General features: G+C 44.7%; 1 protein-coding gene and 1 long non-coding RNA gene across 2 annotated transcripts in view; one reads left to right on the top strand and one right to left on the bottom strand.

Annotated features, from left to right (window-relative positions):
• Window positions 1-220, bottom strand: part of ELF4 (E74 like ETS transcription factor 4) — a 60,513-nt gene extending 60,293 nt beyond the window's left edge. Inside the window, exon 1 of the mRNA XM_069074056.1 lies at window positions 1-220. The gene's annotated coding sequence lies outside the window, so the exon portion shown is untranslated.
• LOC138150655 (uncharacterized) lies at window positions 221-27,440 on the top strand. Its single transcript, XR_011165610.1, has 3 exons — window positions 221-337; window positions 1,419-1,571; window positions 26,626-27,440. It is a non-coding gene; the product is annotated as an uncharacterized lncRNA (long non-coding RNA).

Below are 27,440 nucleotides of genomic sequence, written 5' to 3' on the forward strand. Positions count from 1 at the left end.
CTCTGGCAGCCGGGGCTCCCTCCGCAGGACCATGGTCCGGCCCGGGATGGGCAGCACCGCAGGAGGCTCCACTGGGGGGCTGCAGGGCAAGACTGCGCTCGCCCCCTCCCCCCACCCTCAGGAGGCTCTGTCGAGAAAGGAGAACAGCAAGGAAAACTGGGGACAGCCCAAAAGGAGAACTACAACTCACTGGTGTGCAGCCGCAGCCTCCTCCCCCTCTGACTCACCTCCTGGCCCCGGCGGGCGGGCGGGTCGGGGTGAGGCTCAGCCTCTGGCTCTGCCTCTCCCACCGGCCCAGCTGCCACTGGCTACTTCGAGGGCAGTATGCAAATATCAGGTGAGCCGGGGGCGCCCCGCCCGGGAAAACACGGGGGGGGGGCAGGGACTGCGGGGGGGGGAGGGGAAACACTCAGAGACACGGAGAGACAGAGACCGAGAGGAGGCAGAGACCAGGAGACGGCTAGGAGAGGGACACAGAGATAGAGGGACACACAGACCCACAGCACAACGTGAGGGAGGCAGAGATACGAAGAGACAGAGGCAGAGACACACAGAGATAGAGGGAGACACAGACCCACAGAGATAGAGGGAAGCAGAGACACAGAGACTGAGAGAGGTAGAGATACACAGAGATAGAGAGAGGTAGAGACACACAGATAGAGGTAGAGACACAGAGACTGAGAGAGGTAAAGACACAGAGATTGAGAGAGGTAGAGACCCAGAGACAGAGGGAGGTAGAGACAGGAGGCAGAGACACACAGAGTTAGAGGGAGGCAGAGACACAAAGACAGATAAAGACAGAGACACACAGAGATAGACAGAGGCAGAGAGAGGGAGGCAGGAATAGAGAACGAGGTAAAGAAAAACCCAGAGACAGACTAAGAAACCCAGAAGAGAGATTGATGGAGGCAGATATTGAGAGACACAGACAGAAGAGGGAGACAGAGAGGAAGAGGAAGACTCAGAGAGACAGAAAGTGGAGAGGCAGTCAGAAACAGAGGCAAGGAGAGGCAGAGATGGAAGGAGACAAAATGAAGCAGAGAGAGACTGAGAAGGACTGGAGAGATAAAGGAGAGAGACAGTCACCAAGAACCATGGAAGGCAGGAGTCAGCACTGATTTCACTGTGGAAACCAGGGAAGAGAACAGAGAGAGAAATGAGAGGAAAACAAAAAGGGGGAAATCACAGTAGAAAGACCCAAAAAGCTGAGGGCAGAGGCAGAGGAAGAGGCTGTCTCCTTTGAAGCATCTGCCCCCAGCAGCAGCAGCAGCACCCATAAGGCACTGGGCTTCTAGGGCAGATTCAGAGCAGGAAGGGACCCCAGAGTTCAGCTATCCCTCGACTGGGGCAACCTAGTCCTCCCTGCCTAGACTTAGAGGAAGTGACTGTTTCTATCTCTAATTCTCTATCTCACATAGGGTTGGTCCCTGGGGCTCCCAAGACTTCAGTCTTGTAAATCACTGGGCAAGTTAGGCCCCAGGGTGACAGCCTAGCTGAAAGGTAACCCTGTGTCATAAGGATGTGAAATTGGGACACCTGGCTTCTGCCTTTCACTAGCTGGGTGACCATGGGTAAGTCTTTTCTCCTCTCTGAGTCTGAATTTGCCCTTCTGTAAAATAAGGAGGTCTTCCAAGGTCCCTCTCAGCTTTGACAGAATACATACTCCTGGCCACCAGGCTGAGTGCCCAGACTGTTGCCTCAGGGCCCAGGCTTCATTGTGAAGGGAGCTCCCCTTACCCTATCTCAGAAAGTAGAAACTAACAGGTCCCTGCCCCCAATCCAGAACTGAGCCCTGGGGGAAAGGAGCTCGAGGCTGACTTGCCTAATGGACCCAGTTCTGGACTCAAAAAAACCCCAACAAGCAGATTCCCCAAATCAGCCCCCACCTTCCCCTGCTGCAAAAGCCCCTTGGAGCCTCTGGGACTAGCTCAACGACATTACCTCATCTGAAATCAGACCCCATGGGTCCTCTGACTCTCACAGCCAACTGGTGGTCTTCCAGCACCTATTATGGCTATGCCTGTCCCCATGCTAGGCACAGGGCAGGGGAGGGGGGCAGCCAGGAGAAATGGAAGCCCTAGCTGAACTATTCCCCTCCCCCCTTACGGCTGACTCCAGCTCTCTGGCTCCAACCTATCTTTTCATTTCAATTTTGCTTTGAGTCCCTTTCGCTGTACCCTGTGTTCCAGCCAAATTGATTTACTGGTTCCCCAACTCAACATTCCATCACCCATCTCCGTGCACAGGTTGTCCCTGAGCAGGATCCAGGTCCTTCCTCTTCCAGGTGAAAGCCTTTTCTGCTTTCCAGGCTCAGCTTCAACTGCTACCTTCCCCAGGAAACCTTTTTTACATTTCCCCTGAGGTAAAGTGCTTTCTCTTCAACTTTCTCCTCGATTTTTGTCTGGCTGATGTCTTTGCTCCTCTTATGGTATCTCACATTCTCAAATGAAATTATGTATATATATATATATATATATATGTATATATGTATGTGTGAATATATATATCTATACACCAAGAGCTCTGTAAACCTTAAAGTGCTATATAAATGTCCACTATTAATATTCTAGGCAGTATCCCACCTATTTGTACATACTCTAGCCCTCTACTAAACTTTAAACTCCTTAGTGGCCAGGGTCTGGGTAATTTTCCTTTTTTTTTATTATTTTTTAAAGCAATCGGGGTTAAGTAATTTGCTCAAGGTTACACGGCCAGGTGTTTCTGGGTGGGTACTAAGTGTCGGAGCCCGGATTCGATCCCCAGGTCATCCCGACACTGGAGCCGGTGCTCTTACTTGCTGTGCTACCTGGCCGACCCTGGGTAATTTTCATTTTTGCATCTCTAGCATGCTTAAATTAAGTAGAAAAAATTCTCAATGCTCCCCACACAGCCTTCTGTTTCCCATCTCCAGGCCTTTGCACTGGCTGTGTCTCCTATCCCTTAAATGCATTTCTTCCTCCCTTCACCCTGGTTTCCTTCCAGACTCAGCTCAAGTGACAACTTTTACATAAAGCCTTTGCTGACTCTCCGCCCCCCCCCCCCCAATTGCTAATACCTTTCCTCCTAACTACCTTGTATACATTCTATAACATCACCAAGTCATCCTGACTTTTGTTTTGCCATTGGACTTCAATGACTCTGGAAGAGACAGTGAGGCTGATGACCTTGTGCAACTCTGATTCAGTTAAATTCAATTCATGAGCAAGTCAAGACATCACCCCATGATGTCATTGGTCCTCTTTGAAAATGAAGGATGAACAACATAGATTCTGTATCTACTTAAGTGTGCTCTTGTGGTCTTCCCCATTAGAATGTAAGCTCTGCAAGGGCAGGAAATGTTTCATTGTTTTTCTTGGTATCTCCAGTGCCTAGCACTGTAGGTGCTTGGAAGGTAGTAAGTGCCTCTTGATAGATGATTGTTGATTGATTCTTTGGCTTGCTTCCTAGTGGCTTCTGGGAACTAATGCTGGACCCTGAGTCAGTTATGAAGTTTAGATAAGGCCTGATCTTACCCTCAGGAAACTCATAGTCTATTGGGAGAAGCACCACAAACACAGATAACTTACTGTAATACACAATAATACAGACAAATGCAATAGAGAAGGGGCTAAAGAAAGTGATTTGTGAGGTCTGAGGGGGCTGGTCATCTGGTAAATGCTTGTTGAATCAAATTAGCTTTGGGCCCCCAGCTGCTTTTTCTCCACCTCCCAACATGTACCATTGTTCAGACAGGCATTGCCTTTGTGCTCTTTCTCTTTCTTCCCCTCTGTATCAAAATCTTATCTCAAGAGAGGATCTGAAACTGAAGTACATGCTTGATGAGGGCAAGGGAGCATTTGTATTTTAATATGCACCAAAACAATGAGTATCTAATGGTGAAGTTTCAGGCCTAGGTAAGTGTAATGGGAATGTAAATTTATGTTGTTGCCATCTTTCTAAGATTGTATTGTGTAAGATCTTCCCTGCCCCTAGGTTAAGTGCACCTAGAGCCTGTGGTGGGAGGCTTGTTTTTCAGGAGATACTTTGTCATTGGGCAGTGGGTCAAGAGGGTTGTTACACTCTCTGAGCCAGGAGAAGGCTATATAATTCCTTATGTGAGGCTTTGCTTTGGGGCTCACTTTGAGAAGTGTTGCGTGATTTGACCAGACGAGACTCTGGGCAGCTGTTGAGAGCCCCCCCCCCCCCGGCTTTGAAAACCCAGATGTTGATGCTTCCCTCTCTGGTAACTGACTAGGTATGGATGTAATGGTTGGACAGCTGGAGCCCTGTCTGCTGAAATGTTTCTCTGTCTTGTAACTTCTGCTTGTAACCTGTCTGTCTACTCTGAAGTTTGGTGTGCTGACTTTTTCCCTTGAACTAGGTAAATGTTATGTTTGATTGATTAAAGCAAGATTGTTAACCCATTTTGAGTTGCTTTCCTTTAGAAAAGCAGGTCTAAGAACCTGTGTTGGCAGACACCCTGGGGATGCTGAGGTGCTTGCTTCTACAGTAAGTTAGACAGGAAAGGTTTTTATTTTGGTGGGAAGGCATCACTCAGTTGATTTCCTACCAAACATGCTCCTAAGACAAGATTCATTTTGGAAAAGTATTAGATAGCTGTCCCCACTAGCCGGGAAACATCGAGAAAGAAGCTCGGTTTCATTGTCAAGTGACTTGTTTAAGGTCACAGAGCTGGTAATTAGGTGTTTGTTGAACCCAAAGAGTCTAATCCAGCACTAGCATGGTGTCGTCAAGAAGAACCAGGCTCTAATCTCCTTCCTAGGGAAGTGACCATAAGCAAGTTATTTGACCTCTCTGAGGCTCACAGAGCTGTTCTGAGACTCAAATGAGATAACATATGTCGAGTAATATCAATTTAGTTTTAAACCATACCACCTTTTGCATTGGTGTGAATTTCAATGAATGTGTTTGGGATTGGGGGGTGGGGAGAGAGGAAGGCAGAGTGCAAATCTGTGATCTACAAGTCTGTATCTAAGAATCTGTGTGTGACTTTCTTCCTTTCTGTAGAGAGGTGGGAGATAACAGGTACCCAATGGTGTATATACTACCATGAAATGGGTCCGGTTATTTGGTTGAATTGTTTTTCATTTGCTACACAGGGATGTTTCATTTGATGATGGTGTGTGTGTGTGTGGGGGGGGTTAACCGGAAATGACTACAAAGCAAAGTAAATAAATGAAACATTTAACACAAAAAGAATCTATGTGTGGATAGAGAGAGGCTGATTGTTTGTATATCTATTCTTTCCTGCTAAATTCTGCCTTTATCTTCCTGGTTTAGTTAAATGCAAAGAAGCTGAGAATGAAGGGGAAATGGAGGGGGGGGGAGGCTGAGCTATGGGAGTGACAGAGGAAGGGGAGGGAAGGGGAAAGGGAAGTTAAAGCAAGAGAAGAGAGTGTCAGCCACGGATGAAACTGAAACTGACATAGTAACCAGTACAGGACAGAAACCTGGCAACCTCTCAAGCTTGCCATTGCTCCCACGGACAACTCACCCAAACAACTCACCAATTGGAGATTCCCACCTTCAATCTGACTGAGGCCCAGAAGATTGGGGGCTGTGCTAGACTGCTGGGTTTGGAGGTGTTAATACATTATAACGGATTAACTCCTGAATAGCTAATAGGTCCATTGATTTCATTACTTGCCCCTCAGGTTGGCTGGGTTAGGGCATCACACCAAGATTGGCAGTAGAGGATGTGGCCTCAACTGCTCCATTTGTACTAGGTGTACAAATGTAGGGACGTCCCTTAACCTCTGTCTCACTTTCCTCATCTGTAAAATGTACATGCCACTGCCTACTTTCCAGGTCATTCATGAGGAAAGTGCTCTGTAAACCTTAGTAATTCACACTGTATGAATGGGTGCATTGTCAATGTCAGGCCCATGTTGTCCTCATCATTGTCTCAGGAAACCCCTAACTGACCTTAAACACCTAAACATTGGCCCTAGAGTCAGGAAGACTCATCTTCCCCAATTTAAATTCATCCTCAGACCCTTACTAGCTGTGTGACCCAGGGCAAGTCACTTCACCCTGTTTGCCTCAGTTCCTCATCCGTATAATGATATGGAGAAGGAAATGGCAAGCCACTCCAGTAACTCTGCCAGGAAAACCCCTAATGGGGTCATGGAGAGTCAGATATGACTGAAAAATGACTTAATTTAAAAAGAAACCCTGCCTCCCATGGGGAAACTCCTTCTACCAATGCAAGTCAACATCTCAGCAACTTAAAAGCTTTAGAGCAAGGATCTTTAACCTGGATATTATGGTAATTATAGTTTAAACCAGCTCAGACCAGTTTAAACCAATTTAAACTGGTTAAAACTAGTGAGAGCCCGTTCAGACCAGTTTAAACAGGTTCAAACCAGCTAAAACCAGTAGTTATAACAGATTTGAACTGGTCTAAACTGGTTTGAACAGGATCAAATGAGCACATATATGTTAAGTGCTTTGTAAACCTTAATGTCTTACATAAAAGGTCTGTTGCTATTTTTCAGTCACGTCCAACTCTTCGTGACTGCTACAAAAATATGAACTATTATTGTTGCTGTTATCAGTCAGATCTAAAATCTAATGTTCTTGGGCTAACAGACCAGTTCAAATCAATTAATAACCAGTTCAGACCAATTAAAACAAGTTTAAACCAGCTAAAACTGGCACAAACCAGTTAAAACTAGTTCAGACAAGTTGAAACAAATTTAAACCAGCTAAAACTGGCACAGACCAATTAAAATCCATTCGGACCAGTTAAAAGAAATTTAAACTGGCACAGATCAGTTAAAACCAGTTCATAGTAGTTTAAACCAGTTATAATCAGTTCAGACTACTTTAAACCTTACCCTTGTGGGGTTTTCTTGGCAAAGATACTGGAGTGGTTTGCCATTTCCTTCTCCAGCTCATTTTCCAGTTGAGGAAACTGAGGCAAACAGGGTGAAGTCACACAACTAGCATCACAACTCTTAAAAACCATTGCCTAGTTTAGTCACTGATTTGTGCTGGTGGAAACAAGAACTACGAGAAATCACGAAATCTAAAGTTTGAAAAGTACTTTACATGGTAAAAAAAATGATGTTCAAGTAAAGCATGTTATGAATGGCCAACAAAATCAACCTGGGGAAGCTGTAAATAATAGGACAGCTACAATTGGTAGAGTCTGTTGACTGGACCACTGTTATTGTCCTCACGTTTGCCACAATGTGGAAAAAGTTTCTTAACCTGCCCTCCTTTTGACCCTTTTCTAGTAGATAGCAGATAAGGTGTTGGACCTTGAGTCAAAAAGACCTGAGTTCCAATTGAGCCTCAGACACTAAGTGTAACCCTGGGTACAGGGTTTTAATCTCCCTTATCATCAACTTCCCCTTCAATGGGGGCAATAATAATACCTATCTCCCTAGGTTATTGTGAGGATCATTTCAATACAATTTGTTCTCTCTGTGACCCTATGTATTTTATTTTATGTGTTTAAAATCATTATTTTGAGGAGTTCATGACACAAAAAAAGGTAAGAACTCCTTTACCCAGGTACTGAACGTGCTCATGGTTACCCAATTCAGAAAAACCCCTCACTTGCTCCTTCCATTCCTGATACCATAGTCTCTTCCATGCTTTGGAGCTAAAATCCTCCAAATGCCATCTATAATCTGTGCCTCCCCTTTCTCTCTTCTCACTCTGTTCTTAACCACTTATGATCTGGCTTCTGACTTTATGATTCCTAAACTGCTCTGCAAAGTTATTGATGTTCTCTTAGTTGTTAAATTCAATAGCCTTTTCCCAATCTTCATTCTCCTTGACTTTTCTGCAGCCTCTGACATTGTGGATCACTCTCTCCTCCTTGATTCTCTTTTCTCTAGGTTTTTGGGATTCTTCTTTTCTTCCTCCTCCTCTCCTTTTCTTCTTTCCTCCTCCTCTTTTTTCTCCTCCTCCTTTCTTTCTTCATTCCTCCTCCTTCTCCTTCTCCTCCTCCTCCTTCACTGGATTCTCCTCAAGATCATGCCCTGTAACTGTATGTGTCCTTCACACCTCTATCTTGGACCCTCTTTTCTTATTATATACTACTTCACTTGGTGATCTCATTAGCTCCCATGGATTTAATTAACAGTCTCTATGCCGATGATTCTCAAATTTATCTTTCCTGCCCCAATCTCTCTGCTGACTTTCAATCTTGCATCTCCAAATGCCTTCCAGACATCTCAAACTGGATGTCTAGCAAACATCTTAAACTCATTATGTTCCAAACTGACCTCATTATCTTTCCCTGTAAGCTGTACCCCCAATTTCCCTTTTACTATAGAGAGTACCCCCATCTTCCGTCAGACTTACAACCTAGGAATCATCCTGGACTCCTCACTTTCTTAGCCCCCAAATCCAATCTGTTGCCAAGACCTGTCAATTTCACTTTACATCTCTTTAATATACCCCCTTCTCTCCTCTGACCCTGCCCCCATCCTAGTGCAGGTCCTCATTACTACACACCTGGACTACTGCAGGAGCTTCTGATGAGTTAGCCTGCCCCAAGTCTCTCCCCACTCCAATTCATCCTCCATTCAGCCACTAAAGTGATTTTCCTAAAGCACAGGTTCAACCATGTCACCTCCCCAATCACTAAAGGCCAGTGGCTCCCTATCACCCCCAGGAGCAAATACAAAATGCTCTGTTTGTCATTCAAAGTCCTTCATAACCCAGCCCCCTCCTGCCTCTCCAGCTTTCTTACACCTTACTCCCCAACTAATACTCTTCAATCCAGGGACACTGGCCTCCTGGCTGTTCTTATAATACAAATAAAACACTCCATCTCTCAGCTCTGGACATTCTCTCTGGCTGTTCCCTATTCCTGAAACACTCTCCTTCCTCTGCTCTGACTACTGATTTCCCTGGCTTCCTTTAAGTCCCAAATAAAATTCCACCTTCTGCAAGAAACCTTCCCTAACCCTACTTCATTCCAGTGCCTTTCCTCTGTTGATTATTTCCTGTATATCCCACATATAGCTTGCTTTATATACTGTATATTTGTTTACATGTTGTCTTCCCCATTAGATTTTAAGCTCCTTAAGGTCAGGGACTCTTTTGTCTCTTTTTTTTATCCCCAGCTCTTAGTACAGTGCCTGGTGAATAGGAGGCACTTAATAAATGCTTATTGATTGATTGATTGTCCATCTTCACAAAGCCAGTAGGTATCAGGGGTGGAACTTGAACCCAGGTCTTTCAGGTCATCTCTCTATCCTACACACCACTGGTTATCAAACTTAAATAGGAATAGATCCCTGCAGGCTGTATGTTGACTTAGAAAACCACAAATTAACATTAATCATGTTTTATTGTAATTTTTATTTATTTCATTAAATGTTTTCTAATTACATTTTAATCTGTTTGGGGCTGCACTTGGGAGTTTTGTGGGCAGCGTTAAGGCCTTCAGAATTTGACATTTCTGTTCTCTGTCACACTGTCCCTTTTTTAACTCAGTCCAATCTAACCACAGAATCGTTAAGTGACAGCCACTATGCTAGGAAAAAACAGCTCTTGTCCTCAAGGAGCTTACATTCTTATTGGTATTAGCTGTACCAGAATTGAGGATAGCAAGAGATCCTTCCCTCCCTGAAGACAGGGGACTGGATCTTATGATGGGTACCTGTTGTCTTCTTTGTGACAAGGAGTGTAAGCATCTTGAGGACAGAGACTATTTTGTTTTCTTGTCTTTGCATTCCTAGAGCTTAGCACAGAGTAGGCACTGGAAAAATGCTTATTATATATCTCCTGTAATTCTAGAATGTTGGATAGATAACCAGCATTGGCTTGGTCTAGCGACCTCAGAACTCTTGCACCTGTGAAATTCTGAGTCTGTTATGGCAAAAAGGTCTGGGGGTGGGGGGAACTGGTGGCCTTCTAGGTCCTCTGATTTGGCTTTTTGACTGAGTCCAAGTTTTACAGAATAAATCTTTTTATTAAGGGGATTTGTTCTGTGAAGTTTGGATTCAAAGGGTCGAACTTGAGGGCCTAGAAGGCCACATCCCCCTAGCGATCCAACCCTTTCATTTCATAGAGGAGTTAAGGCCAAGAGAGGGAAAAGAACCCAAGGTCACACTGCCATCAAAGGGCACAGCCAGGATAAGAACCAGGGTTCCTTACCCCACAACCCGGAGCTGGGGGCGGGGTAGGGGGAGCGGAACAGACGAAGTACCAACTCTCAAATTGGGTCTTTCTCCCAGACCTCCCCGACTCCTAACAAGCCAAGAGCCGCTTCCCGCGCTAGTCCTCAGCATCTCCTCAGCGCCGCCACCTACTGAACAAGCTTGGGCAAAGCCGTTCCCGGGGCGGATGCTATTCGCCGAGGCCTTTTGGGAATCCTGGCGGTGGCATTCAGTGCTCTCAGCCTTGCTCAATCTCCCAAGACTCAAGGAGCTGCGCAGGGCAGGGCGGGGCCAGAGGCGAAGCCCAGGGCCCCAGCGGATTGGAACCCAGCCCCCACCCCTGCAGGCTGGAGAGCCCCGCCCCAGGCCCTCTCCCTCCCCCACCCCCTTCCCGCCGCCCAGGGCAGGGGCTCCCCGTTCCCCCCAGGCAGCCACGAAGGCACCCGCAAGCAGGGCCAGGAACCGCTGACTCATCAGGATCCCCCTTCGGCCGGCCCAGCCCTGGAAACTTCCCCTCTGTCTCGGCTTTCCAACCCCACTCCCCCCTACTCCGGGAACCACCGTGAGGCTTAAGAAAAGCCCGTCCTAAGATCGCCTGACCAGAGCTAGAAGGCTTCCGAGGCCATCTCAGCCACCCCGCTCATTTTACACAGTGGAAACTGAGGCAGGAGTAGGGCTGAGGGGAGTGGGGCGGGACATTCCAAAGGCCACACAGCTAGCCCACAGAATCACACAACCTGGGCTTTAGTCCCAGCTCTGGCATTTAGTAACTGTGGGGCCTTGGCAAGTCCCCTTCTTACTGTGATAGACTTTGGTTTCTCCTTTAAAATGACAAGAGGTTGAGCTAGCTGGCCTGTGGAATCCTTTCCAGTTTGGACAATCCAAGTGGGAGGCAGGTGGCTGGACTGCAGAGTAAGAAATATCTAGGTTCAAATCCCACTCCCTTGGACAAGACCCCTTCTCTGCTCCGAGCCTGTTTTCTCATCTGTAAAATGGTCAAAATGATGCCTAGAGCACCCACCTTTATACAGGGTGGTTGGGAGACACATGAAATAATCTAGGTACAATTCGAAAACTTTCAAGTGCTGCATTAATGTTAGTTATTTGGGGACTCAGTAATCAGAGGGTGGGGAGGAGTCGGGAGCTCATAGATGAAGAAACCGAGGCCCAGAGAGGAAAAGTGACTAGGACAGATTCACACAGGGAGACTATAGAACCAGATGCCAGAGCTAAAAAGGACTGAAAAAGCTTTTCACGTTTAGTGTGTGGGTGGAACTGAGGGAAACATTCTATGTATGTTCTATCATTTTCCAGATTCTTATACAGCAACAGCATGCAGCCGCTGCTGATAAAAGTACTTGCTTGTGCCAAGCCCTGTGCCAGGCACTGGGGAGATAGCAAAGCTTTTGGGGGGATTTGTTTCCTGGGCTCTTAGAGCTTAGTACACTGAACTGATAAGACACATCCTACCAGAACTACAATGTTACTCGTTAGAAGCACGGATTCCGAGGAAAAGTAACCAGTGTCAGGGAAAGCTTCCTGGAGAAAGTGACATTTGAGTTGGGCTTTAAGGATTGGGTAAGAATTCCACAGCTGAAGAAGGTAGCGGGCAGGCCAGGCACAGGAAAAAGCCTGAGCAAAGACACCAGTGTACAAGAGAGTGTTGGGGGGCAGAAAGTAGTTGAATTTGCTTGGGACTGAATGCTCGGAGGGAAGCAATATAAAATATGACCGGAGAAGGGTGGAATGAGATTGGGAGAGCCTTGAATGCCATCAAGTGGAGTTTGAACTTTGCTGTTGTTTGTCCCAGTCTTGAAGAGGACCAATGATATCAGGAGGGTGGTGTTTTGACTTGCAAGTGAATTGGATTTAAGTGAGGTAGGGCTGTGCTAAGTCACCAGTCTCACTGTCTCCTCCAGAATCATAGGGGTCCAGCGGCAAGACCTAAGTCAGGACAGTTGGGGATTGCCCAGTGTTGGAACTTTACTGAATTGGGAGTCACTGATATTTTAGCGGAAAAGTGACAAAATCCATGTGTAGGAATGATTATTCATATAGTGGAATGAAGGATGGAGGGAAGGGGAGAGAGAGAGAGAGAGAGAGAGAGAGAGAGAGAGAGAGAGAGAGAGCACTTCTAACAAAGGCTGGATGACTGCTTTTCCTGGATGTTGGCAAGAGGAGAATCCTGTTCAGGTTGGACAGAATAAATCAGTCAATCACTGAGCACTTAAGATGTGTCTATGGTGTACCAGGCAGAAATACGGCCTTGGAGGTCTCTTCCAATACTGACATGCAGTGATTTTGTATCAAGAGTGACCAATTACCAAGGAGCCTTAAATAAGGCAGCTATTGGGGCAACTAGGTGGCACAGTAATAGAGCACCGGCCCTGGAGTCAGAAGGACCTGAGTTCAAATCCAGCCTCAGACACTTAACACACGTACAAGCTGTGTGACCTTGGGCAAGTCACTTAACCCCAGTTGCCCTCCCCTCTCCCCTCAACAAAACAAAACCAAGGCAGCTATTTACACCTGGGGAGAGCAATCGGGACTTGAATAAGGCAGGGCAGGGCAGGGCAGGGCAGGGGTTTATTCTGCCATTCTCCCTTAGGACCCCCGCCCAGTGCTTTCTCCCCACTCTCTCTACCATACCACAGTCCCTAGGCCAGGTTAGGGCCTCTGCCACCTTTAGCCAGCTTCCCACTGAAAGGCAGCCTCAGAAAGCTAGCTTTAACAGTGGGGACAGAGCAGGAGAGGGCTTTCCTCACTCTGCCAGGAGTTCTGGTGTTCCTACCCTCCAAACTCAGCCTGAACGATGGACTTTTGCTCTAGGGCTTCCTCCTCCTGTCACTAGTTCACTACTGGGCCTCAGTTTCCCCCTCTGTAAAATGAGGGGGCTGGGCTCAGTGATGGCTCCTACCTTCTGAGACTCATTAATAACAAGGATACAAATGGCAATCATTAGAATGCTCTAAAGCCCCCATTCCTCTGAGCGGCTGTCGGTTTTCCAAAGTACGTCCCACACAGCCACCCTGGGAGGCAGGTAACTGAGTTCTCTAGATCCTTTCAGCTTTCTTTCTGAGTCAATGAGCCAGTCCCAGCACCGGTCCCCACCTGCGTAGGTGGGCGTGGAGGATTATGCAGCCTTTCCTTCGTTCTCCCCAGGGGCAATGAATGCAGGAGGAGGGCCCGGGTGGCTGGGGAGAAGGAGGGGGCTAGGCCTCAGGGATGGGGGCTCGAAAAATGTGAGCTAAAAAGAGACAGCCTGGAGGGGGGTGGGGAGTGAGGAACAAACAAGATAACGGCTGGATTTCAAGGCAGAGAAAAGAGATTGAGGAGAAAGGGGGAGTTGGGGAACAAGATGGAGCGAACTCAAAAAGAGAAAGGAGAGGAAGATGGGGGAAGGAGAAGAGAAAGGTGATTTGCCCTTTGGAGCCTAACTAGGCATTTGCCCCAGGGCATTATATCCAGAGGACCTGAAGAACAGGAGAGGCACTTCTTCAGCTGAGCAAGAAGGTGGGACAGTGAGTGGTTTTGGAGGCAGAGGGCTTGGGTTTGAAACCTGTCTCTGACATGAACAGCTGTATGACCTTGGGTAAGACCTTTCCACTCCCTCAATCTCAGTATCCTCTTGTATAAATTGAGGGAGTTGTATGACCTTTGAGGTTCCTTTCAGCTCTAAATTCTGAGATGAAAGTAATGCACCTGGATGCTCAGATGATGTAAGGGTTGGGTTCAGACTCTGGAACTGGGTTTGGGGTCAGAAAACCATCGTTAGTTGGCTAGGACGCTTGACTTGGAGTCAGGAAGGAATGGATTTGAATCCTGCCTCAGACACTAGTATGTGACCCTAAACAAATCACTTCACCTGCCTGGGCCTCAGTTTCCTCATCTGTAAAATGAAAGGGTCCCTTCTATCTTTAAATCTACGATCCCACCATCTGTGATTCTATGACCTAGGTTATTGGCTTGCCTTATTACACTCTCTGTCTCCCTTCTCTGCTTCCCATTTAAATAAAGATTTAAAGGAGGGGGAAGGCCCCCACCCTCAGGGCGATGTCCCTTCCTCAGGACTTCCCTTTTCTTCCTCTTTTCCAAGCTGAGGCTTTCTCCTGCCTAGTGACCTCAGCCAGCAACTCTAGGATTAGTTTAGTGCCCTCTCTTCTCCTGCTGGCTTGTGGGAGGGAGCTTTGTTAGGACCTTCTATGGAGGATGCTGCTAGAGCCAGAGCCCCCTCACTTTACAGATGAGGAAACTAAGGCTAAAAGTTCACACAGAGGATTAATCACTGGGAAGACAAAGGCAAACAATATGGTTCCTGCCCTCAAGGAGCCCCAATTCTAACTGGTGAGACCCCACAAAAAAAACTAGATATATACAAGAGATGTAGATGGAAGGTAATCTCAGAGAGAATACACTAGCTGCCAAAAAATACCAGGAAAGGCCTGCCTTGAAGGAAGCCAAGAGCTGGAGATGGGAAGGGAGAGCATTCCAGGCATGGGAGCCAGCCAATACAAAGACGTGGAGGTGGGAGATGGATCGTTGTGTGTGAGGAAGAGCAAAGTAGACCAACATAGATGGATAATAGGGTGCTTGGAGGGAAGTAAAGTCAATTAGGCAGTCAACAAGCATTTATTAAGTGGTCACCATGTACCAGGCACAGTGCTAAGTCTTGGGGATATGAAAAAATCCCCAACAGTTCCTGCCTTCAAGGAGCATACATTCCAATTTATTTTTTAACTCCAATTTTTATTTTATTTTATCTAAGAATATTTTTCCCAATTACATGTAAAAACAATTTTTAACATTTTTTTAAAATTTCAAGTCCCAAATTCTCCCCCTCTCTCCCTTCCCCCTTCACATTTAGAAGGCAAGCAATTTGATATAGATTATACATGTGCAGTCATGCAAAACACATTTCCATATTAGTCATGTTGTGAAAGAAAACATAGACCAAACAAAAAGAGAGAAAAGAAAAAGAAAGTAAAAAAAATAGTCTGCTTCAGTCTGCATTCAGACTCCATCAGTTCTTTTTCTGGAGGTGAATAACATTTTTCATCATAAGTCCTTGGAAATTTTCTTGGATCATTGAATTGCTGAGAATAGTAAGTCATTCACAGTTGATCATTGTACAGTATTACTGTTACTGTGTACAAGTTCTGGTTCTGTTTACTTCACTTTGCATCAATCACTTCATTCCCAGGTTCTTCATAGGTTTTTCTGAAACAATACTGCTTGTCATTTCTTGTAGCACAATAGTATTTCATCACAATCATATGCTACAACTTGTTCAGCCATTTGCCAATTGATGGGTAGTTCCTCAACTTCCAATCCTTTGCCACCACAAGAAAAACTGCTATAAATATTTTTGTACATGTAGGTCCTTTCCCTTTTTCTTTTATCTCTTTGGGGTACAGACCTAGTAGTAGTATTTCTGGGTATGCACAGTTTGGTAGCCCTTTGGGCATAGTTCCAAATTGCTCTCCAGAAAGGTTGGATCAGTTTGCAACTCCACCAACAGTGCATTAGTATCCCAGTTTTTCCACATCTCTTCCAACATTTGTCATTTTCCTTTTCTGTCACTTTAACCAATCTGATAGATGTGAAGTGGTACCTCAGAGTTGTTTTAATTTGCATTTCTCTAATTAATAGTGATTTGGAGCACCCCCCCACACACACACATACACTTTATAGCTTTGATTTCTTCATCAGGAGGATGCATTCTAATAGGGGCCATCTCCGATCGTCCTGATCTATATCTGGCCACTGGACCCGGATGGCTCTGAAGGAGAAAGTGAAGCTGGTGACTTTGCATAGCCCTCCCTCCCTCAAATCCAATTCAACGAAAGTTGTGTCATCCTTTCTCTGATGTCATGGACCTCTTTGAGAACAACAATGAAGGACAAACCACAACCACAACATTTTAATGGTGGAGGTGACATGTAGATAAGTAGGAATATATGATACATACAGAGTAGATGAAAGGTAATCAGAGAGGAAGGAGAGAAGATGATAGTGGGGACAATCTGAAGGAGAAGTTGGGGGGATATGGGTTCAAGGGTGCATGTAGAGGGGTTTGTTCTTCTTCAGAGACCAGAATGAAGGAAATAGTGGGGGAAGATATTTGAGAGATATGAAATGGAGAGGAGAATTCAAGAGGAAGTTCTTGGTGAAATGTCTCAATTTTTTTTTTCCTGTGCAGTCTAGGTCCTGAGTCTCAGCTCAGCTGAGAGGGTGGTAGGAGGGGGTGCCACGGGAAGCTTGAGGAGGAGTGAAAAGGCTTGAAATAGCTGCTGTGATAAGTGAGAGCGTAAACTGATTGAGGAGGTGTAAAAAGATTCCTTGCCATGGTGAGAGCCCAGTTGAGATCAGGTACCAAATTTATAGTGGACCCAAATTAGTCTGGTTTCTTGATTTTTCTCCCAGCTCTGCTCTGGAGTACATGACTAATCACAAAGAAGGTCAATGTGGGAGTAATCTAGGGTTTCAGTTTGATTAGTGACAAGACAACAGGGCAAGGGATTTGAGTGTTGAGGATAGTGTAGAGTTGAATTGATTCATCAAGGGGTCAAGATATGGAAGGAAAGAGAGTGTAACCAGTGCAAGGGTGATAGCCTATATGAGAGATTTGCCCAAGGTCATAGGCAGGCTCCAAAACTTAGAAATAGAAGAAACCTCAGAGGTCAGATAGTTCAGTCCCTTCATTTTACAGAAGAGGAAACTGAAGCCCAGGGAGGGTAAGTGATTTGCTCAAGGTCACACAAGAGCGTAGGATCCTAGATCTGGAGCTGGAAGGAACCACAGAGGCCAGTAGTCCAACCTTCACCATAGTGTTTTTTATCTTCCTTTGAATTCTTTATTATTGACTTCTTGTGGTGGGTTGGTGGGGTGGAGGGATATGGAAATGAAGGATATAGAAACAAAATACCTAAAAATTAAAAATGCATAAAAAGAGAAAAGTCTTTAAATGGAGCACAAGAAAAAAAAATAAAAGGAGGGCAGGAACTACAGATTTGTGTGTGTATGTGTGTGTATTTTGTTTTAATCCAAAGAGAAAACAGATCGAATCAGAAAGAAGGGATAGACTTGAAACTATCTCCTGAGAAATAGTTCGAGAAGACCCAGTGTAGATGTGGTAAGAGTTAAAGCTGGGGTTCTCAACCTTTTTTGGATCCTGGACCTTGTTGGCAGTCTGGTGAAGCCTCTGAACCCCTTTCTCAAAATCATGTTTTTAAATGCAAAAAAATTACAGGATTACAAAGAAAACCAATTATACTAAAACCGTCATCAAGATTTTGTTCAAAAAAGTTCATAGACCCCCCAATTAAGAATCCCTGAGTTAAAGGAAAGAGAGGGAGAAGTTCAGACCAACCTAGTCTCATTCTAAAAAAATCTACCTGATGCTTTTGAATGTGTTGAGGCCAGGAAGGGGAACTTGGGTCCAGATATGGTACCTTTAGAGTTAGCACCCCACCCTTCCTGCCTGATCAGAGTGAGCAGCTACACTGGTCTGCCTGGCCAGCCATGTTGACCAAGGCATTGTGGTTATTGCTTATCCTACATTTCTATACACACACACACACACACACATACACATATATTTGTACTTCTGAATGTACATATACCTATATACATACACACCTCCCCCCAACTTTCCTTGATGCTTCACTGTGATCCAGTTTTTAGACCATCTATAGACATTCAGGTAACTGTTGGCACATAAAATCAAGCTCCCTGTCCAGTGATCAATGAGTTGACCTTTCTTGCTAGAAATGAAACCAGGAGACAGAAAGATATTGCAGCTAAATGAAAAGCTGCCTCACAGATTCTCCTGGGAGGGACAAATAAAGGAGCTGGTGGAGTTGGTTTGATTGTGTGTCCAATGGTAGGAGAAATATAATTCTTATGCTCAACTTTGGTTAACTTATGTACACATTGTAGCGATCATGATGGGCATTTGCTGAAAATACTACCATGAAGGTAATTGCTGCTCCCTTACCAACATGTGTTAATGAAGATGAAGAGGAAGAGAAAGTTTACAAAGAACTAGAGGAACCCCTCAAATTTAAATCAGCATCCATCTTAATAGATGGTGATATTAATGCAAAGATGGGCATAGGGGATGATGGGGAAATATAAATGGGGAAAATCTGGTTCAGGTTGGAGAACCTATGCTTCATCAGTACTTTCTGTAAGGAGTGAGGGGAACACTGCCTAAAATCACATAGAATGAAATTGATATTATCTTAACAGACAGGAAGCGACTGGTTACCAATGTTGAAGTCATTTCTGAATCAGCTGTCTATGTACAGTCAGACCCTAGGCTTGTTAGAGCAAAGATCACAATCAACATCAAATTTTAAGAAAGAATAAAAATGGGGTGCAAGCAAAACAACTCCAACCTACTAAAATAGATTATCGAGGCCGAAAATGGGACATGGATAAAGGATGAAAGACTGATATAGATTATTACTGTTTTAAAAGGAAGATTAACCAGTGTAAATCAATTGCCTCAACTAGGAGACCAAAAGAACCTAGAAACAGCCTCAGCCATCACACACTTGATTTCCCTGCCAAACAGAGCTATGGCAGCCAAGGGAAACAGCGGTTTAGAATATAAGTGTTTGTAAAATCTTATAGAGAAGGATTGTGAGCAGTATTTTCTCAAAACAGCAAAAAGTGGTGGATGGAAATTCACATTTACGGGAAGCTTGGCAAGAGACCCAATTTAGCCAGATCATCCCCAAACCATTTGAGTATGAAATTGGAAGGAGTACAACAAAGAGATGAACAGTGGAAAATATCTGTGAAGATTTCTGCAAGTCTTTTCTTTGATCAAATGACAGAGGTGTACGTATTGGGGGTCACCACATTTGAATCCTAAGAGCAGTCTCTGATGTGTTGCTTGAGGAAGAATTGCTGGACTAGAACAAGCATACACAGAGGAGATCTGTGTTGGAGGTGATACAATTGGAGAGTGTTGAGGTATCTTGTCTCAAGATTTCCGAAATAGGGAAACATGCCAAAAGAATGGGAGAAAAAAAAAACACACACAAGTCATTACTACTGAAAAAGGGGATCAAGGGGATAGCAATAACTACCAGCTCACATGCCTACTTTCTCATCTCCGTGTGATGTGTATGAGAGTAATTTACACGCCTAGCAATGGTATTCATTAGAGTGTCTGCTCAGTCACTGGCCAAGGAGCTCCTGTTTAGAGAAGCAATAGTTAATTTATTCTTAGCACCCTCTGGCCCCTTTCTAATGTTGCCACTACTGGTAGAGAGTCAAAAGAAGGCCACCTAAGACTTGGGGCCATTCGGCATTCTCCTTTGTTTTATGGGTTGCCGTGGCCAAAGAATTCATCACCAAGTAGCCAACCTACATGCTAATGAACTTCTCTGTACTACTTAACCAGGCTGTTCCTTAGAGCCCATGCTCTGTCACCATGTCGACATCTTCTGTCTCTAGGAGCTTTTTTCCACCAGACTCAAATAGCCCAGAGAGTGCTTTCCACTTGCACAAAGTTGGAGAATGCAGGTCATCACCCTGAAACAATGAGATCTTGGAATAGGGCCTTATGCTTACAGCTTAATTGTTTGTCTACAGTTTCCTCTGCATGTATCTTGTCTACCCAACTAGATAGATAGACTGTGAGCTTCCTGAGGAGAGGACCTGGATTTTATCTCCTACTTCTATTTCACCCTCCAGTGACTCCTACAGGGCTGGGCATATATGGCAGGATCATAAAATCCAAACCTCACGCCAATCTAGCCCTAAATGAGAATCCCCTCTATAAACATTTCCAACCCCAGGGGTTGTCCAGCCCTTGTTGAAATACCTTGTAAGAACTATGGAGCCAGAGTAAGTTCTCCATTAATTCTTGTTCACTGACTGATTACTGCATATTCTAACTTAGGTGCCCAAACTGGCCGATGTCCAACCCGAGTCCAAGGGGCTAGCCAAGGGCGTTACAACTGTTATCACTAGTAATTATTATTAGTAATAATTCTTGGTTAATTGCTTATAGAATTATTCATCATTAGTAATAATAACGCCCATTTTTCCAGAGCTCTAATACTTAGCCTTTTCCTCACAACAACTTTGTGAAGTGAAGAGTGCAAATGTCATTTATTGCAATTTAATGAGGAGGACACTCAGGTCTAGAGAAAGGAGGTGGCTTGTCCAGCAGTGCACAGCTTGGAAGTACCAGTGCTGGGATTCCAACCCTGATTTCTTGACTCGGAATCTATTATTCTTCACACCATTATATCGTTTCTCATGAGGACTATGGCACACAGAGAGAGTGCTGGACTTGGAGTAAAGAAGACCTGGGTTGTCGCAGTGAGTAAAGCGCTGGGCCTGGAGTCAGGAGGACCCGAGTTCGGTTCTGGCCTCAGACACTTAACACCCACACAAGAAACTAGCCGTGTAACCTCGGGCAAGTTACTTAACCCCAATTGTCCTCCAAAAGGCAAAAAAAAGAAGACCTGGGTTGGAATCTTGCCTATACCTTCCTGGGTCTCAGTTTCCTCCTCTGTAAAATGAGAGAGTTGGACCAAGATGGTCTTTCAGCTTGAGATTTATGTTCCTATGTGTGACTTTGGGAAAGTCACTATACCTCACAGGGGCTCAATAAAAGACCCAGTGACCTCTAAGTTCCCTTTCAGACCTAGATTGATGATCCTATTGTCCTTCCTCTCTCCCTCTTGTTCACCACCTTCATTTCCCTGATCCCAAATGAGCAAATAAGATGGAGGAAACTCAGGCAGCAGCTACCCATTGAGGCAATCTTTACCGACAAATGAAAGCAGGCTAGTGTGCACACAGTAATTGGGCAGCAGGCCCAGGGAACTAGGCTGGAGCCCCTCCCACTGGGACTCAATTCCTGCCAAGCTCAGGCTAGACCCCCTACCTTGGAGGTTCCTCTGGCACTTGGCCAAAGCTTTGGGGGTGGAGCAAATCAAAACTGACCAGGGCCCCTTTCTGGCAGACATTCCTTGAGTGCACTCTGGTCATTTCTGTTTCCAGATGGACATTTTGAGATGACCCCTCTTCTCCAGCTGGTAGCTGGCAGCATGGAATCTCAATATTTAGACCTTCCCTGTACTCTGACCTAGTCACACCCAGATGTGAAAGCAGGCAGGCAGGGCAATGTCATTGGCTGTCACCGACTCAGGCCATGACTCTGTGAACGTAGATTTCTTATGCCTGTGCATGTCAGAAATTCCCGACTAAGACCGAAAAGGAGGTCAGAGGTAGGCCTTCTTCACCTCCATGTCCTACACCCCTGTAGGCAGCAAGGCCTTGGGTCTGAGTGCCAAGCATCCCTCAGGGAAGCAAGATGCCAAGCCTGGGAGAAAGTGTGGAGAAGAGATGCTACAGGGAACCTGAGGGAAGAATGGGAGTTGCCATGGAAGGGTGGCAACTTAGGATTCTGAGCTGGCAAGGACCTTGGAGACCATGGAGTTGAATCCCCTGAGTTTGCAGAGGAAGAAACTTGAGGTAGGCAGAGGGGAAATTACTTGCCCAAGGTGTAATGGGAATGTAAATTTAAAGATCTTCCCTGCCCCTAGGCTAAAGTGCATCTGGAGCCTGGGGTGGGAGGCTTGTTTTTCAGTAGATACTTCTTGATTGGCCTGTGGGTCCAGAAGGTTGTTACATTCTCTCAGCCAGGAGAAGGCTATATAAGCCCTGATGTGAGGCTTTGTTTTGGGGCTCACCCAGATGTTGAAACCCAGATGTTGATTGGGTATGGATGTAATGGCTGGACAGTTTGGAAAGCTGTCTACTTGATCTGTTTCTGTCTTGATAATTCTGTCTGTATACTTTGAAGTTCGGAGTGCTGACCTTTTCCCCCTGAACGAGGTAAACAATATATGTTTGACTGATTAAAGTAAGCTTGTTAACCCATTTTGAGTTGCTTTCCTTTAACAAAGCAGATCCAAGAACCTGTGCTGGCAGCAAACCCTGAGGACGCTTGGGGTGCTTGCTGCTTCACAAAGTCACATAGCTAGTAAAGTAGCAGAGTTTGGATGGGACCCAGATCATCAGGCTCAAATCCAGTGCTCTTTTGACTCCAAGAAACCTAACCCTAAAAGGGGTCCTGAAAAGTCTTCAATTTCCCATTAAGGAATTGGTAAAGAACAGGGCACGGAAGTAGTTAGGTGGCATAGTGTATAGAGTGTTAGACCTGGAGTCCATCTGAGTTCAAATTTTGCCTCAGACATTTACTGATTGTGTGCTCATGGCTGTGTGAAGCCCAGAGAGGTTAAGTGACAAATCACTTATTACTTAAGTGAATTATGACTTTAACTTTTCTAAGCCTTAGTTTCCTCATCTGTAAAATGGGGATAATGAGAGCACAGGGTTGTTGTGAGGACTCAATGACATATGTATAAGCCCTTTGCAAATCTTAAATCACTATATACATAGTGGCTATCATTATCCATTTGAATTCACCCTTACCCCCAGAGCACTTTCTGTCCCCAGGATCAGAGAACAGAAGGCTTAGAGCTGCTTAAAGACCATCTTCCATTCCAATTCCTTGGTCTTATAGATGGGAAAAGTGAGGCCTAAAAGAAAGAGACCAGCCCAAGATATCATGATCTCATTCTGGTTCCTACCTTGTGGGTGAGAACAGGAATCGTCACATGCTCCCTCTCCAATGACCTTTCCCTAGCAAACAAACTTCCTCCTGCCTCCCTCCCTCCTTCCTCCCCCTCCCCCATCTCTATGGCAGTAAAGTAATAAGAGAGATAGAGAAGGTATCTCCCTGCTGGGCTCTCATTCACTGTAGGTGGCCACAGAAAGTCATCGAGTGTGACTGAGAAGTGCCAAGGTACCCAGTGAGACTGGAGATCAAGTGGGTGGTCCTGAACTAGGAACATTTGGATATGACTTTGCCCCTTGTCCTACCTCCATACTGTAGTGTGGCTCAGATTCGATTAGAAATAGAAGGCTCACTGTGGGCTGAATATTGACTTTGAAAAACTCAGATGAGGGGCAGCTAGGTGGTGCAGTGAATAGAGCACTGACCCTAGAGTAAGGAGGATCTGAGTGCAAATCCAGTAACACTTACTGGCCGTGTAACCTTGGGCAAGTCACTTAACCCCAATTGCCCTGCCTTCCCCCTCCAAAAAGACAAAAAAAAAGAAAAACTCAGACAAACATTATATATGTTCTAGTCTCTTTTTATTTATCTGGTTAAATACTTCTCAATTACATTTTTCTTTTTTTTAAATTTATTAATTTGTTTGTTTCCTTTTAGTTTACAGGATTCAATCCCACAATTCCTTGAATTTCACATTTTGTCCCTCTCCCTCCCCCCCCCCCCTGGCGGCTTTTAGTCAAGTATAGGATCTGTAAATACTTTCACATTATACATTGGTCAGGTTATAAGGACGGATTGTACCAGCTGGAATGAAAAATGGTAAAGAGAACATAAAACCAAATAAGAGAATGAAAAAGATCAGGTATTTTGCTTCCACCTGGATATAAACTTAGTTCTTTCTCTGGATGCACATTTTTCTCTCCATCATGCGTCTTTTGGGATTGACTTATATCACTGCATTGCTGAGAAGAGTCCAGTCTATCAAAGTTGGTCATCACACATATGTTGTGTCTGTAATTGTGTACAAATTTCTCCTGGTTCTACTCTTCTCATTCAGCATCAGTTCGTATAAGCCTCTCCAGGTAAATATGAAGACCGTCTGCTCCTTGTTTCTTATAGCACAATAGTATTCCATAACATGCATATACTACAACTTGTTCAGTCATTCCCCAATTGATGGGCACCCCCTTAATTTCCAATTCTTTGCCACCACAAAAAGAGCAACATTTTTGTACATATGGGTCTTTCTCCCATTTCTATGATCTCTTTGGGATATAACCCTAGGAGTGGTATTGCTGTTCTCAATTACATTTTAATCTGGTTCAGGGTGGGCAGCATGTTTGACACCCCTGGCCCATTCAATCCCAGGTAGTGGCGAGATGGCCCCAGCTGGACCAAATACCCTGTTCTCACTGCTGTTTACCAGGGAGCTATAGTCCTAAACTTCTGGGATAGTTTCATTTCCATTTTAGATTAGAAAGAAGTGGCTGCTAATTAGAAAGAACTGAGTTTATATCCAGGTGGAAGCAAAATACCTGATCTTTTTCCTTCTCTTGTTTGGTTTTATGTCCTCTTTACCATTTTTCATTCCATCTGATACAATCCGTCTTTATAATCTGACTAATGTATAATGTGAAAGTATTTACAGATCCTGTACTTGACTATATGCCGCCATGGGGGGGAGGGGAGGGAGGGGGACAAAATGTGAAACTCAAGGAATTGTGGAATTGAATCCTGTAAACTAAAAGGAAACAAACAAATTAATTAAAAAATAAAAAAAAAAGAAAGAAGTGGCTGCTATCAAGTGCTCTGGACATCCCCCTTTATCTGCCTTCCTCATGCCCTCCTTCCTAGGCCACAGCTTGCCAGCACATACAGCAGAACTACAAGAGAACCCAATCAGCCCCAGTGTGCAGTGTGAACAGCACTGGTCTTGGACCCAGAAGCCCAGCAGTTCCAGCTGCTTGCAAATCACATCTCTTTGAGCCTCAGTTTCTCTACCTATAAAATAGTAAGACTAAATAATAATAATATTTTGATAGCCAGTTAAAGTTTACAAAGTGCTTTATAATATCTCATTTGGACCTCAAAACAAACAGCTTTGTGAAGTTGGTGTATTATTACTTCCACTTTACATATTAGATAACTAAGGCTGAGAAATGTAGAGTGACTTGCCCAGGGTCACCCAGTGATGGTCTCTCCAACACTCTTTCCACTTTACCACTACCTGGAAGTAGATGATTTCCAAAGTCCCTTCTGGTTCTAAATCCTATGATTCCAGCCAAACCATGATCTCATTAGCCCCTTCTGAACTTAATCATCTTAGCTGTAGCTTTCTGTGAATTCTTTCCAACCCTGGAACTCTGTGCTCATCACTCTTTGTCAAGTCCTTGCTAAGTTCTCAGCTGATACAGACTTATCTTGTCCTTAGCTAACACAATCTGGCTGGGGAGATATGACACATAAAATAATTCCATGTGAAATCAGAGTTCCCTCAGAAGGAGAGATCTAGGGGTACTTACTGGTTTTGAAGAAATGAGGTTTGAACATCATCTCATGCACACCCTAGCTGTGGGACCCTGGGTGAATCATTTAGGCTTCATCTGTAAAAGGGAATAATAACACCTGTGCACGTAAAGGAACAAAGAATATTTGATTTTCTTTACAGGGCTGAATGAGAGAAGAGGTCTAAGGTGCTTTGCAAACCTTAATTCTTATATTACTCAGTTAAGGTCATGGGAAGCAAGACTACATTCCAGGCAGGAACTATCATGAAATCAAGGGGCTGAGAGTTGGACATTTTGTGGGCACCCATGATGAGTTTGTCTTGACTGTAGCAGAGAGTGCATACTGGGGAGGAGGAAGATATAAGCCTAGTTAAGGATAGGGCTTAATCATAGAGGACTTTATAAGCTGAACAGAGTTTTAACTTGGCCTGATGGAAAATAGGGAGTCATTGAAAGTTCTAAATATAGGAGTGATGGGCAAAATGATTTGGGGAAGATTAGGCAGCATGTACAGAATGGATTGGAGGAGGGAAGAAACAAGAGGCTGGGAAACCAGCTAGGAGGCCCTTTCAATAATCCAGGGGAGGGGTGATAATAACTTGGACCACTGTAATTCTAAGGTTAAAGTCGAGGAGACAAGTCTTGCTGTGTGACCTTTGACAAGTCATTTCCCCTCCTTCCCTATAAATTTGCATTGCCTGTAACCTCCACAAAGGTTGTTGTGAAGAAAGTGCTTTGTAAACCTTGAACAGCTGCTACCTCCTTCATTCACTTGCCCATTCTCTCTCCAGTCCCTCCTTTTTACCCAGATTTATCATATCTGCTAAAAAGCCAGGCCACAAACAGAAAATATTCTACCAGGAAATGGACAGGAGGAGATAGTATCAGATTCTCAATGCACTACTAAACTACTAGGTCAGGTCACGTAACAGAGTGGGACTGGAATGGGCTGTCATTGGTAATGCTCTGAGAATACTTGTTGCTGGACATTCCAGGCACTGAGTTTGTCAGACTTTGGGGCACTAGCCTGCCTTCTCAACCTTGTGGCTTATCACTTCTCTCTAGTCATTCTGTGCTTTAGGGATGGCTAGATTGCCCTGGAGGAGCAGTGCCTGTTTCAGAAGCTCCTGTTTGCTTGCCCACTCAAACACACAACCCCCACCCTCACTCCACTGCTTACCTCCGACCAGCTCTGCATTTGCTTCTTAAAACAGGGTGTCACTGAGGTGAGAAGCAGGCATTGATTAAAAAGGCTTTGTTTTATTGGTGCAAACGTGGGTAATTTTGCTAGATGAAACTATTGGCAAGATGACAACTTTTTACTCTCTAAGAATACACTACTCACCTAACTCAACAGACATTCATTAAACACCTCTTGTACTAGGTGCTGAGAATGCAGACATGAAAATGGAACAGTCCTGTCCAGCCCACAAGGTGCTTCCATTCTACCAAGAGGATTGAGCATGTACGCAAAATCAAGTATAAGAAAAAGGAGGAGAGTGTTCATGACCACCTAAGGCTATAAGGAAAGACTTCACTGAAGGGACAATGCTGGAGTTGAACTTTGGAAGAAGACAAGGAGCCTGAGTGAATTTCCAGCATGAGGGAGATGGCTTATGAAAATGCCCAGGATGCTGATCCCAATGTATTTTAATTTGGGGAATGGCTTGTAGCCCAGTCTTCCCGGAATATAATTTGTAAAAATGACATTTGAAATCAGTCTGGAAAAGGAGGTGGGAATGAAGGTGGAGGGCCTTCCATGTCAGGCTGAGGAGTATGCATTTTAATCTATATGCAATAGAAAGCCATGGAAGGTTTTTGACGGAAAGAGTGCTTAGAATCACTGGTTACATCAAGAATCACCTTCTATGTGAAGCTCTTCTTAACCACTCCCACCCCCAACTGTTAGTGCATTCCTTCCCTAAACAACCTTGTATTCATTTTGCATATATCATGTATATACTTAGACATGTTCATGTTGTCTCCCCCATTAAAATGTCGGCTTCTTGAAGGGATGGATGATACCCCTTTTGCCTTCATATCCCCAGAGCTTAAAACTGTCTGGCACATAGTACCTAATGCTTGTTATTGATGGTCAGAACACTACAGCAAAGGTTCTTAACTGGGGGACTGTAAACTTGTTTTCAAAAATATTTTGATTACTAAATTATGAAGTCATAAATTATGATTTAAACATAA

This window comes from Petaurus breviceps, unplaced genomic scaffold (genome assembly GCF_028583685.1).
Source record: "Petaurus breviceps papuanus isolate PSGF00001 unplaced genomic scaffold, PetGlider_PUasm1.0 90881, whole genome shotgun sequence".
In the NCBI taxonomy this organism is placed as follows: Eukaryota; Metazoa; Chordata; class Mammalia; order Diprotodontia; family Petauridae; genus Petaurus; species Petaurus breviceps.